At 42.7% G+C, this 14,765-nt stretch overlaps 1 protein-coding gene and 1 long non-coding RNA gene across 22 annotated transcripts in view; one reads left to right on the top strand and one right to left on the bottom strand.

Moving 5' to 3' along the window:
• FAM135B (family with sequence similarity 135 member B) overlaps positions 1–14,765 on the top strand; it is a 203,946-nt gene that overhangs the window by 6,689 nt on the left and 182,492 nt on the right. For 7 of the 20 annotated variants that reach the window (XR_010350422.1, XR_010350440.1, XM_064398220.1 and 4 more), the window contains exon 1: positions 6,678–6,804. The exons of 1 other annotated variant lie outside the window; for it this stretch is intronic. The gene's annotated coding sequence lies outside the window, so the exon portion shown is untranslated. Of the gene's footprint in view, positions 1–90; positions 1,112–1,542; positions 1,658–5,994; positions 6,109–6,677; positions 6,890–14,765 lie in introns of those variants that run through there. 12 more of the 20 variants (XM_064398112.1, XM_064398123.1, XM_064398246.1 and 9 more) reach the window with 10 other exon arrangements.
• On the bottom strand, positions 3,685–6,674 carry LOC135285714 (uncharacterized). Of its 2 annotated transcripts, none has more exons than XR_010350441.1 (3): positions 6,451–6,674; positions 5,278–5,367; positions 3,685–3,956 (listed from the first exon to the last, which is right to left on the bottom strand). It is a non-coding gene; the product is annotated as an uncharacterized LOC135285714 (long non-coding RNA). The 2 variants fall into 2 exon arrangements; XR_010350442.1 differs by lacking the exon at positions 3,685–3,956 and adding an exon at positions 3,972–4,767.

Genomic DNA, 14,765 nt, shown 5'->3' with positions numbered 1-14,765 from the left:
TTTATGGCGGGGAAGGGAGGAATAGATTTTGGATTGCATCAATTCATTTGGATTGCTTCAATTCTGTTGGATTGCATCAATTCTTTTGTCTGAAGAGGGAAGAAAGATTGTTAGAAAAAAAAAGAAAAAAAAAAAACCCAGAAAAAAAAAAAACTAGTGAAGAATGATCGTCATACTTCTGCTAATTTTTACTAGCATTGTAAATTAGGCCTTGTTTTGTTTAGGTGCCTTGCATTGGTAGTGGGTGACATTAGTGCATTATTAAACTTGCTGTGCTGAAGAGCTCATTGGTTTAGTGCAGCTAATAATAATACCCTGATGGAGAAACAGAAGGTGGGCTAGCTCAGCATCAGACATGGGAGTGCAGAAATAGTCTCTGCTAGTTGAACTAAAAATACACACCAGCATAACCCTCTTGCCTACAGCAGCACATGCTGAAGGCACTTTGGACGCTGGCAGTGGGGGGAATGGCTTCCCTTTGTTTTTGGCAGCTGCTGGATCTGCAGTGCCCTGTGGTGGTTTGTTTGTGTGACTGCCTAACGCTACCAGAGGTGTGCAAGGCCCATCAGAGCAAGTTAATTAATATCCTTGGAAAGTTAATCATTATCCAGAGTCATAAACAGACTGTATAGGGTGAAATGGGCTGCATCAGATGACTTGTTAAGCCAGTTTGTCCCAGGGTGGGACTTTGTGATCACCCAACGACATGGGAGTGACCAGCAGCAGCGAGTGAGATGTAACCATGGCTACTCTGCTCCCTGCTCCTGCTTGGGGACAAACAGCAGATGTCAAGATTGCTGCTGAATTATGAGCCCTGGAGTTATTGCTGCACAATGTGGTCAAGGAGATTGATCTGGTTTTTTCCTACCACCTCCTGGGGTTTACCCAGCCTCTCCACTTGGGCTCTACATGGCTGAAATTCATTTCAGTGTGTACACGTTTTTTTGCTGTGAGCTTCAAAATCTCCATGACAATAAGCTAAAAGTGGCATAGATATAGTGGGGATAGGGTACCCTGAAATAGGTTAGTTAGATTAAATTAGGACACATCTAGTGCCAGAATCAGCAGTGCAACATGGATATCTGCTGCATTGTCAGATGGCAGATCAAAGGTGAGGAACGCCTTGTAGATGAATCACAGAATCATAGAACAATTTAAGCTGGAGAAGACCTTTAAGCTCATCAAGTCCAACCTCTAACCCAGCACAGCCGAGATGAGGAAAAGTGCTCCCTGAAAGGAGGGAGTTAAATGACTGTGTTGGGCACAAGCGATGAGACATTGTCTCCAGATAAAAGATGCAAACGCAAAGTGCTGAGACAGTGAAGACAAGAAACAAGGCCTGGATGCTCTAATTTGAAATTCCTGCATTATGTGTAATAAAACCCAGCTGTGGTGGGACTCCTTCGCTTGTTTGAATACTGAGACCTGTGCCTGGGATGGGAATGGACAAGGAGATGGCTGTAGCTGCTTTGGGCACCACCCCTGCAGGTAGGAGGAATACAGGGGCTGCATCATCACTCCTGCCTTGCTTCCCTCCCAAAGTCAGGTTCCTGCTGTCTGTACAAGCACAGGTGCTTCCCCCAGAGCAGAACGTGCCAGGATATTGCATGAAGAAATGTCAGCTAATAGAACTGGTTTTATAAGATCCAACATAGAGGTAAGCCCTTTGCACAATGCATCTGAGTTGGGGTTTTTTTGTTTTGTTTTGTTTTGGGTGTTTTTTTTTTGTTTTGTTTTTTTTTTTTTTTTTTTTGCTTTATTACAACCAGGAGATCCAAGGACATCAATCTCATTTGTGTATCCTCTGGGACTTTTGGAGTTTGAGGGTTTAGCTGGAGACAGAATAGGCAAAGCACAGAGTTTTTTTTCTCTTGGAATAGGTGTTTCTTGTGTAGACTTCTCTGACTTGAGGTTACCTTAATAAAGGGAGCACCAGGAATGACAGTTTTCCTTGCCTGTCTTTCTTAGCCAGTCTTAGCTTCTTTCTGGGACTGCTATTGTACTTACTCTCTGATGAAGTGAATAGTAAAAAGCTATTTTTGTTCACAGGATAGTTTCGTAGGATAATTCTGGTTGGAAGGAACATCTATTCCAATCACCTGCTAAAATCAGGGTCACCTGTGGGGTCAGACCAGCCTTCTTAGGGTTTTATCTAGTCCAGCTTTTTATACTTCTATTACAGAAAGTGAATGGCCTCTAAAATTTTCTGAATTGTAAGGACCAGGGTCATCAGGAGCTTTCGGAGAGAGTTCTGAGAGTGAGGCAGGAGGTCTGGCAGCACGTGTAAAGAACATTTCCATGAGGACTTCTGACCATGGAGATATACAGGGGAAACTGGCAGCAACTCTGAAAGGAGAGTGCTGTGCAGAGGTGAAAATGAACTTATCAAAAGCCTTCTTGGGCTGTCAAGGGCAGGTTTATTCCTCAGCATAAGTGGCTTCCTCTGGGGACCTGTGGAGCACTCAGTGCCAGAGGGAAGGTGCTGATGTTTGCAGTGAAGTGGGGCTGGCTTGCCCTGTGTCTGTACATGGCCCATGCCTGTTCTGGGGGATAATGCCTCAGGTCTGTGACTTAATTATGTCTGGTTTGGAGACCTTTTACCACACCTGAGATAACTCAAGGCTTACAGGATGGCGTTTGGAAGAATCATCTTGTTCAGCAGCAGTAATCATCAATTACTAAGAAAAGATCACCTTACTTAGTCATTTCCCACTGCTCTCATCTTCCCACCAAACGTTCTGTTTATGAAAGCTTTTCTTTCAGGACCAGTGCCACTGATAATCAGAACCCGCATCACAGGAACATTTTAAAAGAGTTTGAGGGCCAATTATATAAATGTTTCCTCTTTTGTAAAACAGCTTGGGACTTGTAAACATATTAAGTCCACATATCTCTAAATAATTCATGATGATGAATTATTTACTTGTGTAAGCTGTGTTTTAAGTAAGGAAATATTTTTTCCTAATATGAGGGAAATAAAGATGCTTTAGATAATTTTGAAAGAAGTAACTGCCTTTTCACTCTTTTGCTCTTTTTGTGTTCCAATTGATTTTTCTTATGAGTGTGTTCTTCAGGAGTGGCTGATATCAGGTCTCTAGTGTGTGAAGGTGACTTCCTCAGCACCAAAACTCACAAAACCTTTCGGCAGAATAAGGCTTATCAGAAATCAAGGAGTGCACTTCATGTTGTAGATGTGTGAAGGGCACATGTATAGAACTTAGAATTTTAGAATCATTGTTTATTTTACAGATGAAATTGAGGATGGCAACTTCAATCCATGTAAAGTAAAGTAAAGGTGAATGCTGTTACTATGGAGTCCTTTGTATGATGCTTTTGGGTTTGAGCCTTATTTATGAGATTATTTTGAATTTTGTCTCTTAGATATATATATATATAATATATATAATATATATATATGGATCATTCAGTTGCATTTTTCTTTTCTCTCCCCTTCCTTTTCCTCCCTCAACAACAGATGATTTTGAAGACAGCATGAATGAAACAAAATGTTGGCATGGTCTAGCTGAATTTCCTGACAAGATAAACATTAAGTTAAATGTGAGACATATGCCTTAGTGTGTGACTGTAATTTTATAGGTTCTTTTATATGTTGTGGTTGGCAACAGCATCTCTGTAGCTTATTCTGGCTAGAAAGAACAGTATTTCTTAGTCTTAAGACAGATACATGATTTAAAAATCTTTATATGCTACCAGCTATACTGTGTGAGTGCTGAAGTGTATCTTGGTTATAGGTGCTGTCCATGCCAGTTCATCTCATAATCAAAGATGGTTATTCAACCATGGTGCATTTGTGATGGGGATAATGTTCTCATCAGAAGTCCTCTTTTCTGCCTTCATCCCACCTCTGGAGTTGAACTGCCTGGAGGTGATGCCCCTCTGTTTGCTCCCACTGTGGAATGCAGGCTTGCATTGGGTGGGAATATTTCCTCTGATGGCTGCACAGGTGCAAAATTAGAGGGATATTGGCTCTAGCTCATCCTGTGAGTCTTTAGTTTGTGCAGCCAGACTATCAGAGGATGAATGCTGTGGCCTTCCCCAGCCCCCTTAATTTTGGAGTATATAATCTTGGAGTACTTTGAACTGCAATGAAATTTGTTCCTCCTCCCTCACATTTTTACACAAGGATCCCCATGCTGAAATGACATTGATAATTCTTCTATGGTAATGTTCAAACCTAGGAGTGCATTTTGTCTGAGATCCAGATCATGAGTGGAATTTATTTCAGTTTACTTTAGTAGAATCAGCTTCATTCAAAGTAGCTATCAGCTTTCTTTTTGTGGACAGGGCAGAGAAATAGATATTTCTAAGGTCTTACCCAGATAACTCTTTTAAAATGCATGCTTTAGGACAGAAAAATCATGCTCAAGCTTTGCCTTCACTGTCTGAACAGGAGCCTTGGCAAATAGTTGAGGAACAGCCATTTATACTGTAGATGGATATCCTTTTATTGAGTGTAAACTTATTTATTATCAAAAACTGGAGCAGGAGACAGACATCCTGAGCCTTATCCCTCTTTCCCAAACACCCTTCACACTTGTCTTCATGGCATAAGTGATCTTTGGTTTTCAATCAATACATTACAATAGGAATGTGTTTATTGGTTTTCAATCAACACATTCCTATTACCTTTGGCATTCAGGTTTCCAGTCTGTTCTGGCATTTTGCAGGGCAAGACCACATTTCCTGTGATCTGCCACACGTTCCTCTGTGTGATGCCCCACTCTGGACTCCTGGCTGGTTGCTGGACTAGCACAGGGGAAAAATGGTGAAGCATTCCTATCATTCCTTCACATTATGCATACTAAAGGATTTTGGTCTAAGATATAATCAGGGAATAAATGGCATATTTGGCAAAAATGTAGCTTATTCAGAAGCAGCATTTGGACTTGAAAGATGCAGAGATCCATGAGCCAGCTTGGATAACCGAGGCACTATAACTTAGCCTGGTGCCCAGCTGCAGCAGGACAACACAGCTCTGGGAAGGGTGTTTAGCCCAAGCAGAGCAGCCTCTGCTCCTTGCCCCTGGGAGAGCTGGCTCAGAGACAGCTCATGCACACCTCTGTAGTGGTTCAGAGATGCAGCACCCTTTGTTAGGAAGAGTAATTTAGCACTTTGTGTGGGTGCATTTATGGGAACATACAGATCCTCTTAAAGAAATAGGCACTCTTCTGGTATTTACGGAGGTTATGGTTCACATTAAGAGAAAAAAAACACTAAAACAAAACACATTTAGTGGAGGAAATTTCCATTACTCACCATCAGTTCTTATTTGTACCTTAATGACTTCTTCTGTGTGGGGAAAGGAGTTGAAATCTGGTTTCCAAAAGGATGAAATATGTCTGGTATCTAGGAAATCAACAAACTTGTGGAATGAATTGCCCCTGAAGGTCTAATTCTTACATCTGCTGTTAGAGTGGCAATAAGAGAGGCTGAAGATGCAAGGACATAGAGCTATTGGAAACGTCCAAAGGAAGGCTGTGAAGATGGTGAAGGACCTGGAGGGGAAGTCACACAAGGAGTAGCTGAGGTCACTGGGCTTGTTCAGGCTGAGGAAGAGGAGGCTGAGGGGAAAGACCTCATTGTAGTCCACACCTTCCTCATGAAGGGAGGATGAGGGGCAAGCACTGATCTCTTCTCTGTGGTTACCAGCAATTAGGCTTAAGAGAACAGCATGAAGCTATAAGGAAGGTTTAGTTTGGATATTAGGAAAAGGGTTTTCACTCAGAGGGTTGTTGGGCTGGAACAGGCTCCCCAGGGCAGTGGTCGCATCACCAAGCCTGACAGAGTTCAAAAAATATTTGGACAATGCTCTTAGGCACATGGTGGGATTCTTAGGATATCCTATACAGGGCCAGGAGTCGGACTCCATTATCCTTGTGGGCCTCTTTCAACTCAGGACAATCTATGATTCTGTGCTTCTATGAGGCTTAGCCATCACTGTCTCTATGAGAACTCTCCTGGAACTTTCCTTTTGTTACTGTAGAGCCTGAACTTCCTGTGTGTGTGGTTGCAGATTTATCCTGCCTCATGCACTGCAGGTCTTCCTGACTCTTGCTGAAGTCAAGGAGAGCAGCAGTGTGGTGCCAGGTGAATACCTAAAGCCTGAAGTGTGTAGAATTGAGGGAAAAAAAAATCAAGAATCCAGGGAGTAAACTAAGCCCCTGGCCCATGGCTGTCTTCCCCCACTCCACAGACAGACCTGTCACCCTGGATGATGTTGGTAAGACAAGGTCACTGTGCCTCTGTCTGCAGCTCCCAAGGGCCTCACAGCAGCACCTCTCACAGCAGCCACTCTCCAGCTGGGAATGTGCAGTGCCAGCCCAGCCTGGGGTGGCCTCACCAGCTGTGGCTGGTGGTGCTGAGGGTGCTGAGATGCTGCTGCTGCAGATGCTGACATGAGTGGCTGCAGCCATCAGTGAAATCTGTCACCTTTCTCCAGCCTGTGATTAGACCTGCTGCACAACTCTGCTGGTGCTGCTGATCATCCAGTTGTTCCTCCCTGTAGTGGATGATATGTTCTGGAGAATTCCAAAAATGTTCACTCCTGTGTCCTCTTAGGCATTGCTGACAATATGTGAAGAAGACAACATAAATGGTTGTTTCCTTCTCTCTACCACTGTGTAATGCTCTGCCCAGTGCCTGCTGGTCACTTGGTTCTGTGGTTGCTCTGGTAGGATCAACAACAGAATCCTAGAACAGTTGGAGTTGGGAGGGACCTCAGAGATCATCTCATTCCAGCTCCCCTGCCACCTTCCACTAGACCAGATTGCTCAGGATCTGCAGGTCAGGAGGGTGGGTTGTTACCAGAAACCTGAGCTAGTAATTTAAACATTTTCCTGCTTCAGTCTGTAGCACTGGAACTGCTGAGGTAGAAGACAAACTCCTCCTTTTTAATTTTAAGGGCAATATTTATCTTGGTTTGTTTATGAATATTTGTCAAGTCTCAGCACATCTACTGTAAGCCTCAAATCACTGTTGAATGCATCCTTTTTTTTTTTCAGATCATTGATTTAATGATCAACAAAGTAATAAAGATGGTAGGAAATACAGAATTATTATGCTTAGGTGAGACTTGTGGCACCTTAACAAAGCTGCCTGAAAAAAGGTGAAATTCTCTGTTGATGAATACAAAGTAATGTACAATGGAAAGTATTAACTTAAGTGATTCATAGCACTTGCTGGCTTAAAAATAAATTTTGACTACTTGAGAGGAAAGAAAGCCTTCAGAAAACCTTTCTGTGTGTATGGATACCTCAGGAAATAAAATCTGCTGTGAATAAATAGAATACTTGGTGTATAAGAACTGGGATGAAGATTATTTGTGAATAGAAAAATTAATCATGCTTTTTTGTTTTCCCTACAGTGAAATATTTGGCATTTAAAAATGTTTTAACTTCAATTAACATGAACCTGTGGGAAGTATTGATCTAGAATTTGTTTAGGGCAAAATATGGAAATTAAGGATCCAGTTGGAAAGTTCAGGGTCTGTTTGTTTTAAAACATTTTTTAAATGTCAAAATGCAATTGTTTTAGAAAAAGAAGATATTTACATTAAAAAATATTAAATGGAAAATGTTGATTCACTGAGACACAGTGTTTCTGATCCATCAAAATATTTTTATTTCTGTCAAAAAGTTTTGTGGGAAATATAGGGCTTTCATTTGGAGTCTGAACACAAACACCCACCCACTCACAGCCTGAAGATTTCTTGCTACAGGTCCCATGGGTGTGTTCTCCAAAACATTGCAATGCCTCACCAGAAGCGTGGCCTCTGCTAAAGTGCTGCATTTTAATTTGGTCACTGTCTCCCAAGGGTCCACATCACACAGGCAGGAGGCTCCAGAAGGAGGTGACCAGAATTCATACTGGTTTCTGTGCTTTGGATTTCAGTAACATGAATATGTTATTTCAGCTAAGACTTAAGGAAATGCTTGGCTGAAGGGTGAGGTACTCATGTTCTCAGTTTCTGCACAGTTAATGGAAAAACTTCCTGTTGGATGAGGAAGGTTTTTTTATCCTGGTTTTGTTATCAACGAGGTAGTCCATGTGGCAAGCTGGGTGCAGTTGTTCTTTGCAGAACTAACTGCTGAGTACCTAGAATAACAGAAAGGTAAACAATTTACCTTTGTCTCTTTTATTTTCCTAAATACAGGGGAAATATAGCATTCTGTGAAAGTCAAAAACATTACTTTGAATGTAGATTTAAACAAAAACCCAAAAACCAAAACATTTTTAAACCATGTAGTTTGCAAAAAGCTAAACCAAATCAAACTAAACCAAATAAAATTCCCCAAAACTAGGAAAGAAATATCAAAGGAAAACTTTAAAAAAGAAAATGGGTAAGCAAGGGAAAAGTGCTGCATTTTTAGTTAGAGAATGAGAGGTTGAGTTTAAAATCAGGTTTTAAACAGAGGCTCAGGTCACAGGGGCTGAGAAAATGAACCCTCCTGGTTCATTTTTGTATCATGCAATATCTGAGAGAACTTATAACAAAACATACCTGCTGGGAAACACATTTTTTAAACTTTTCATTCTCACAGAATAGCCCAGACTGGAAGAGATGTCCAAAGTTCATTCAGCCCAGCCTTTTGTGGGAAGGGCAGCCAAGAGGGGTTCATGTAGCAACCTGCCCAGTCACATCTGAAAAGCATCCAGAGATGGAGGCTCTACCATGACCATGCAGGGTTATTCCAGGAATGATTATTCTCACTGTAAAAACTTCCTCTTACATAGGGATTAAACCTTTTCTGGTGTAAATTGTTACCATTTCCCCTTTCCTTCTCCGTGCGGCTCCTCATGAAGAAGCACTGTCCTCTTTGTAGTTATCCAGGAATAGTGACTGCAAACATGTGATGAGATTCCCCCTGGGGCTTCTCCTCTGCAGGGAAGAGATCTCCTCCCTCTGTCATTGCTCAGAGGTCAGGTCATGGCACTCCATGGAGCCTCTCCCTTTTTTCTGTGTCTTTCTTGAGCTGTGGGGACCAGAGCTGGACACACTCTGATCACCACTCTCTGAGTGGAGCCTTTTAGCCAATTTCCTGCCCATCTTGCAGACCACCCATCTAGTCTTTATCCTGCCAGCTTGCCCCATAGATGCAGTTTGTCTAATTTGTAATTTCAGGATGATTTTCACCTTCTCACTGAAGCCTCTATCATTGGTATTGCAATGTGGTATTTGTCTCCAGTATTCTGAAGTGAAAAGGTGAACTCCAGCATCTATTTCTTGGGTCACAAACCCCTATCCATATGTAGAGATGTTTCTAGGGTTTTATTTTTTTAGTGTTTGTTTCTATCAGTACTGAAATTCTTAGGTCATAGTGCACATAACACTAGGCTTTAGTACATGGAACATGTATTCTGTATTTGCTTTTTAAATGTCACAGTGCCTTCCTTGCTAAAAGCACTCAGAAAATCTGGATTTGGTACTGCATTAGGAAAAAAAAAAGATTAGGAGAAAAAAAAAAAAAGAAACACTCAACCCAACCTGTTAATTAACTTAGGATTTTTTTAGGCTTTGGGTTTTTTTTGGTAAAAATTAATGTTCCATTTCTTCAGTGTGTAAGAAATAAGAATGTTGAACTCTATGTGAAAAATGGAGAGGAGAAAATACAAAGGTACTGCAGAATTCCAGGGCTCAGCATATGCACAGAAAAATGAGATACTTGTGACAGTGGAAAACAAAACTAGAAACATTTTTTTTCTCTTCTGTCTGCATGGTGAAATTGTCTTATAATAAATCAATTATTAGCAATCTCTTCTACAGGGCTCAGAGGAGACCCATCTGCATTGCCACAGTAGGTTAAAACATTCAGTGCCTCTCTCAAGAAAAACCCCCACTGTGCCATAACAGGATTTAATATTTTCCATCATCATGTAGCTGTGATTGTAAAAGGTAATTGTTAAAAGCCCCAGTGTTCATGAGGACAGGTTTAGAACAGGAAGGCTAAAGGTAGCAAAGTTCCAATGGGCGTTTTCCTTTCTTTTTTTCTTTCAGAATAGAAACAGCTCTTCACCACTTGTCCTCCCTCTTTCCCCTCTTTGCCAGCATCTTCCATGCCCCCCCCCACCAAGATCTCATGCAAAATGGAGGCAGGGTTGTTTAAAATACCCCTCAATATAAAGGACTTCTCATAGTGCTTGGGCCTCTTCTTATCCCCAGGTCCCATAAACAGATTGCTGCAGAAACAAGGGAAATTGTTTCACTTCTCTGAAGTTGTGTTGTGCCATTACTGCTTTGTGTTAATGTGCCCAGGCATAATTCCCGACTGGAACACGTCCTGACTTCAGTGGTGCTTCAGCAGGTTTGTCCTGCCTGTCTCCAATTTCATGGACAAGTGCTGACCATTGCCTCCTGCTGTCTTGCACTCTCCTCTGTCCTTGTCTCTGCTGTCCCTGCATGGGAACCTGCCACATTTCTGTCACAACTCGGAGTCAATCCCAGCAAACCACCCTGCTGACTGCCAGCTACTGCTCCCAGGGATTTGTCTTTTCCTTTGCCCTTCTTCCAATTAGACAAGAACAAAAATCTGTGATAACTTGTCTCTGGTTTTGGAGGATAGTTCTTCCTTTTCAAAATTAAATCTCCTTCTCCCCTTTCATTCAGTTTGGGAAGGATGTTCTTGAGTTGGGTCTATCCTTGTGCTTTCTTGTGTCTGAGGCTCAGCTCCTTCCCTCTCTTGATTGATTTCTCTGTCTCTGTAATCACATTCAGCTCTGGGTGCTGAATAGGTCTGAAGTGCTGCAGAAATAAACATCATATCTTTACTGAAATCTGCAGCCCCTTCATCTTAGGTGTGCTTGAGATTGCTGTATTTTCTGGAAAAAGAAGCTAGATTGTCCATGTTCTTCTTTTCATCCCCTGCCTTCCCTCTCCACACCTGTGTTCCCTACTTTCCAACCTATAAGCAATTTGTGTGTCTCAAAAATCTCATCATCTTTCCCAAGAATGGCAGCTTTTCCCATCCTTTTCTCTTCTCCTGTAGAGTTCTAACCATGCAGATCCTTTGGACCCAGCAGTGCCCTTGTGGCCAAGAGGGCCAAGGTATCCCAGGGGGCATTAGGAGGGTCATTGATTTCCAGTAGGTTGAAGGATGTGGTCCTGTCCCTCTACTCAGCCCTAGAGAGGGGCACCTGGAGAGCTGTGTCCAATTCTGGGCTCCTCAGAACAAGAGAGACATGGAGCTCCTGGAGAAGGTCCAGTGGAGATAATGAAGGGACTGGAGCATCTCTTATAAGGAAAAGCTGAAGGAGCTGGGGTTGTTCAGCCTTGAGAAGACACAACTGAGAAGGGACCTCATCCCTGTCTATCAGTGTCTGCAGGGAGGGCTCAGGGCAGGGACCAGGCTCTGCTGGGTGTGCCCAGCAATGGGACAAGAGGAGCGGGCAGGAACTGATGCCCAGAAAGTTCCTGGACATCAGGAATAATTTCTTTTCCTGTGCAGTGACCAAGCACTGAACAGATTGCCCAGAGAGGGTGTGGTGTCTCCCTGAGTGGAGATATTCCAGCACTGTCTGGACACAATCCTGTGCCTGTGCTCTGGGATGACCCTGCTTGAGCAGAGAGGTTTGACCAGATGACCCACTGTGGTTGCTTCCAACCTGACCCATTCTGTGATTATGGGATTGATTCTGTACTGAGGTGGGGACAATTTTGCCAGGTAGGAACATGTTCTTATCTCTGCTGCCAGCTGCCTTCTGAAAAGACCCCATCCTCTTCTAAGCCAAGGAAAGGAAAGAAGTGAGAGGAAATGGCATTATTTAAAATTGTTCATCTCTAAATGGTCACAACTAATTATGAAGGCTGTAGCTACTGTGAGATGAGCTATTAAATGCCTTAAACAGGTTTCTGAAGTCTGTACTAGAATGGGATGAGTCAGAGTTGCACCAGCTGACTGCAAATGAGTGGGTGGGAGGGGAAGAGGCCCTGTACTTTGTTGGCAAGGTAGGAACAAAGAGCTCTCCACAGGCCTGGGGTATGGGATGTGATCCGGGGTGAGTTAGGACTGACAGCTCGCAGCAGTAAGATGGAGGCAACAGAGTGCTCGTCAAAGAGGTAAAGCCTGAGCTTTAAAGTTAAATCACACCTTGAAACCATTCTGTCTGAATGAAGGAAGTAGGAGATTAGCAGAGGATTGGTCAGGCTGTGAGATGCCATGTAGGATTTAGTCTCAGCTTCTTGGTCTGACTGCTTGTATGTAGCTCCTTGAACACCAGCATTAGGAAAAAGAATGTGCTGTGATTTGAGTCAAATCAAAAAACACATTCAGGCTTCAGTGTTTAAGATCAATATGATGGAACACGGGTAGATAGTGACAGGACTACTTATTACTAGGAGTAAGAGTTCTAAACTAAGAGAGGAGAGATTCCATATTAGGAAGAAATTCTTCTCTGTGAGGGTGGTGAGCCACTGGAACAGGTTTCCCAGAGAATCTGTGGATACCCCATCCCTGAAAGGGTTCAGGGCCAGGTTGGATGTGATTCTGAGTAACCTGGCCTAGTGGAAGGTGTTCCTGCCCATGGCAGGGGGGTGGAAACTGGATGGTCTTTACAGTCCCTTTCAACTCAAGCCAGTCCATGATTTCAATGAGTCTACAAAACTGTCTGCATCTGTGGCCTGTTTCAGAGACTCCAGATGCAAAATTGAATTCTGGACCTGGGTTTATGCCAAAGATTTGGTGAAGTTATGGCAGAGGTTTCTCATTTGCCACCATGATCTTGCAGAGGCCAGAGTTTGTTGTGTCTGATTTGCAGCAGAATTGTGCAGACTTGTTTGAATGAGGATAATATCCTGACCGATAAAACCCCTGAGTGTCCTTTCCCAGACTAATCTCCCTCAGCTGCTCCTCACCAGACTTGTGCTCCAGACCCTTCCCCAGCTCTGTTCTCTTCTCTGGACATGCTCCAGCACCTCAATGTCCTTGTCATGAGGGGTGTGACACTGAAAGCAGGATTCAAGGTGTGGCCCCACCAGTGCCCAGTACAGAGGGATGGTCACTGCTTTGGTCCTGTTGGCCACATTATTGCTGATACAAGCAAGTCAGTGCTGCTTATTTTGGAAAAATCCCCCAGCCTAGAGCAGGCATGGTGTTTTCTGCTCTCTCTGATGAGATAATGCAGGAGATAACTATTTTTGGCACATCTTGCTTGAGCTTTTGAGATGTCATCTGGCCTTTTGAGGCGTGCAGATCGACTTGCTGCTTTCAGCATGGCATAGGCTAGAAAAATGGGATTCAGACTTTCAGGTCAATAGACAGGGATGGATGGAGAGTCTTGAGCCATGTTTAGCATGGGGCTAACAATAAATATTGGGGAAACGGGAAACTGTGGACAACTCATGACAGGAGGTTGAAGACACTATGAGAATGTTGTCTCCTTGTGGTAAGAAAAAACAATCCACACTGACTGATCTAGTTAAAAAAATATTCTAGAGAGGTTAAAACAATTCAGACAGACACATCATCAATAACTGATTATTTGTAGCTAAAATTAGGCCTGGAATTGGCATTTTGTATCTTAATTAAAACAAAGCTATCTTTTTAATATCTTTTGTTTTATCAATGAGCTATGACAACTTTGAGTAGACATTTCCTAGTGAATGTTAATCCCTCAGTCTCTTTTGATTAGTAGATGGGATTACATTAAAATTGATCCTCCTTCTGAGGTCCATTTGTGTGCTCTGTCTCAGTATTGAATTACATGGCTGGCCCTGTGCCAGGCACAGGTTCCCCATCGGGACAATGAAATCACAGCCACAGTGATGCTCATTTGTGTTTTACAGTATGCCATTTATTTATCACAAAATGCTCAGGAGACTTTATGCCTTGGTGAGAAATTATTTAGGCTTCAGATCTCTGTAAAACCTTATTACTCTCTTCAGTTCGCTTTGTACAGAGATGGCTTTTGAAGATTGGAAGGGAAAGGCTAGGGAAGAAAAACAATGTCATATTTAAAATCTAGCTGCAGTAAGTTTTCTTCAGTTGTACAGGCTGTTCTGAGGGAATTGTTGAGTTTCAGCCTGGGAGAAAAGATCACTAGACAAAACATCACTGGTCAAGCTCAGTGTTACAGGTTTGGAAGCTTCAGTTTGGAACTCATGTGTGGATCTCATTAAAAGATGAGTCCCTCTGGCTCATAACTGAGCTTCAGACAGCCAAACCCTGAAAGAAGCTGTTCCTGAATTGTGCTGACCTGTTGCAATTGTTCTCTGAGGGTCCCTGTGAAGCTGGTGGGAGTCGGGTGGAACATGATCCTTACAAAATTCAGGAGCAGAGAAGAACTGCTGTGTCTTTGTTTTCTGTTTCAATGTTCTTTCTTAGTAATTGAGAGTAATTAAAGCTATGAACAATTCTCCCCAGGGGAATTGAAAAAAAATCCACAAAAAAATAACAGAGAAGAGCTGTTGACAGTCTGAAAAGCTGGACAGCTTTCCATTGAACTCCCTCCCACCTTTTCCATCTGTAGCTCTTGTCATCAGCCAGCAAGCTGGCCAGGAGACAGTGATAGATAAACGGTGAGCAGTCCCCTAAAGTTCCAGATTACATCTTTCTTTTCCTTCCCCTCCATTTCTTCCCTTATATCCTTTAATAGCCAGCTTTTATAAAGGGTGCTGTGTTGCTTGGCTTGTGCTGTTGTGATCTGGAAGATATTTTCCAGCATCTGACTGGTTCACTAGGGAGTTCCATGAGCATTTTGTAAGAGTGTGAACTGATGCCTTAACTGAGCTAGTAAAGCATCATTCTGAGCCT

The sequence above is a fragment of the Passer domesticus genome, chromosome 1 (genome assembly GCF_036417665.1).
Source record: "Passer domesticus isolate bPasDom1 chromosome 1, bPasDom1.hap1, whole genome shotgun sequence".
In the NCBI taxonomy this organism is placed as follows: Eukaryota; Metazoa; Chordata; class Aves; order Passeriformes; family Passeridae; genus Passer; species Passer domesticus.
This window is presented reverse-complemented; position numbering and strand designations above follow the sequence as displayed.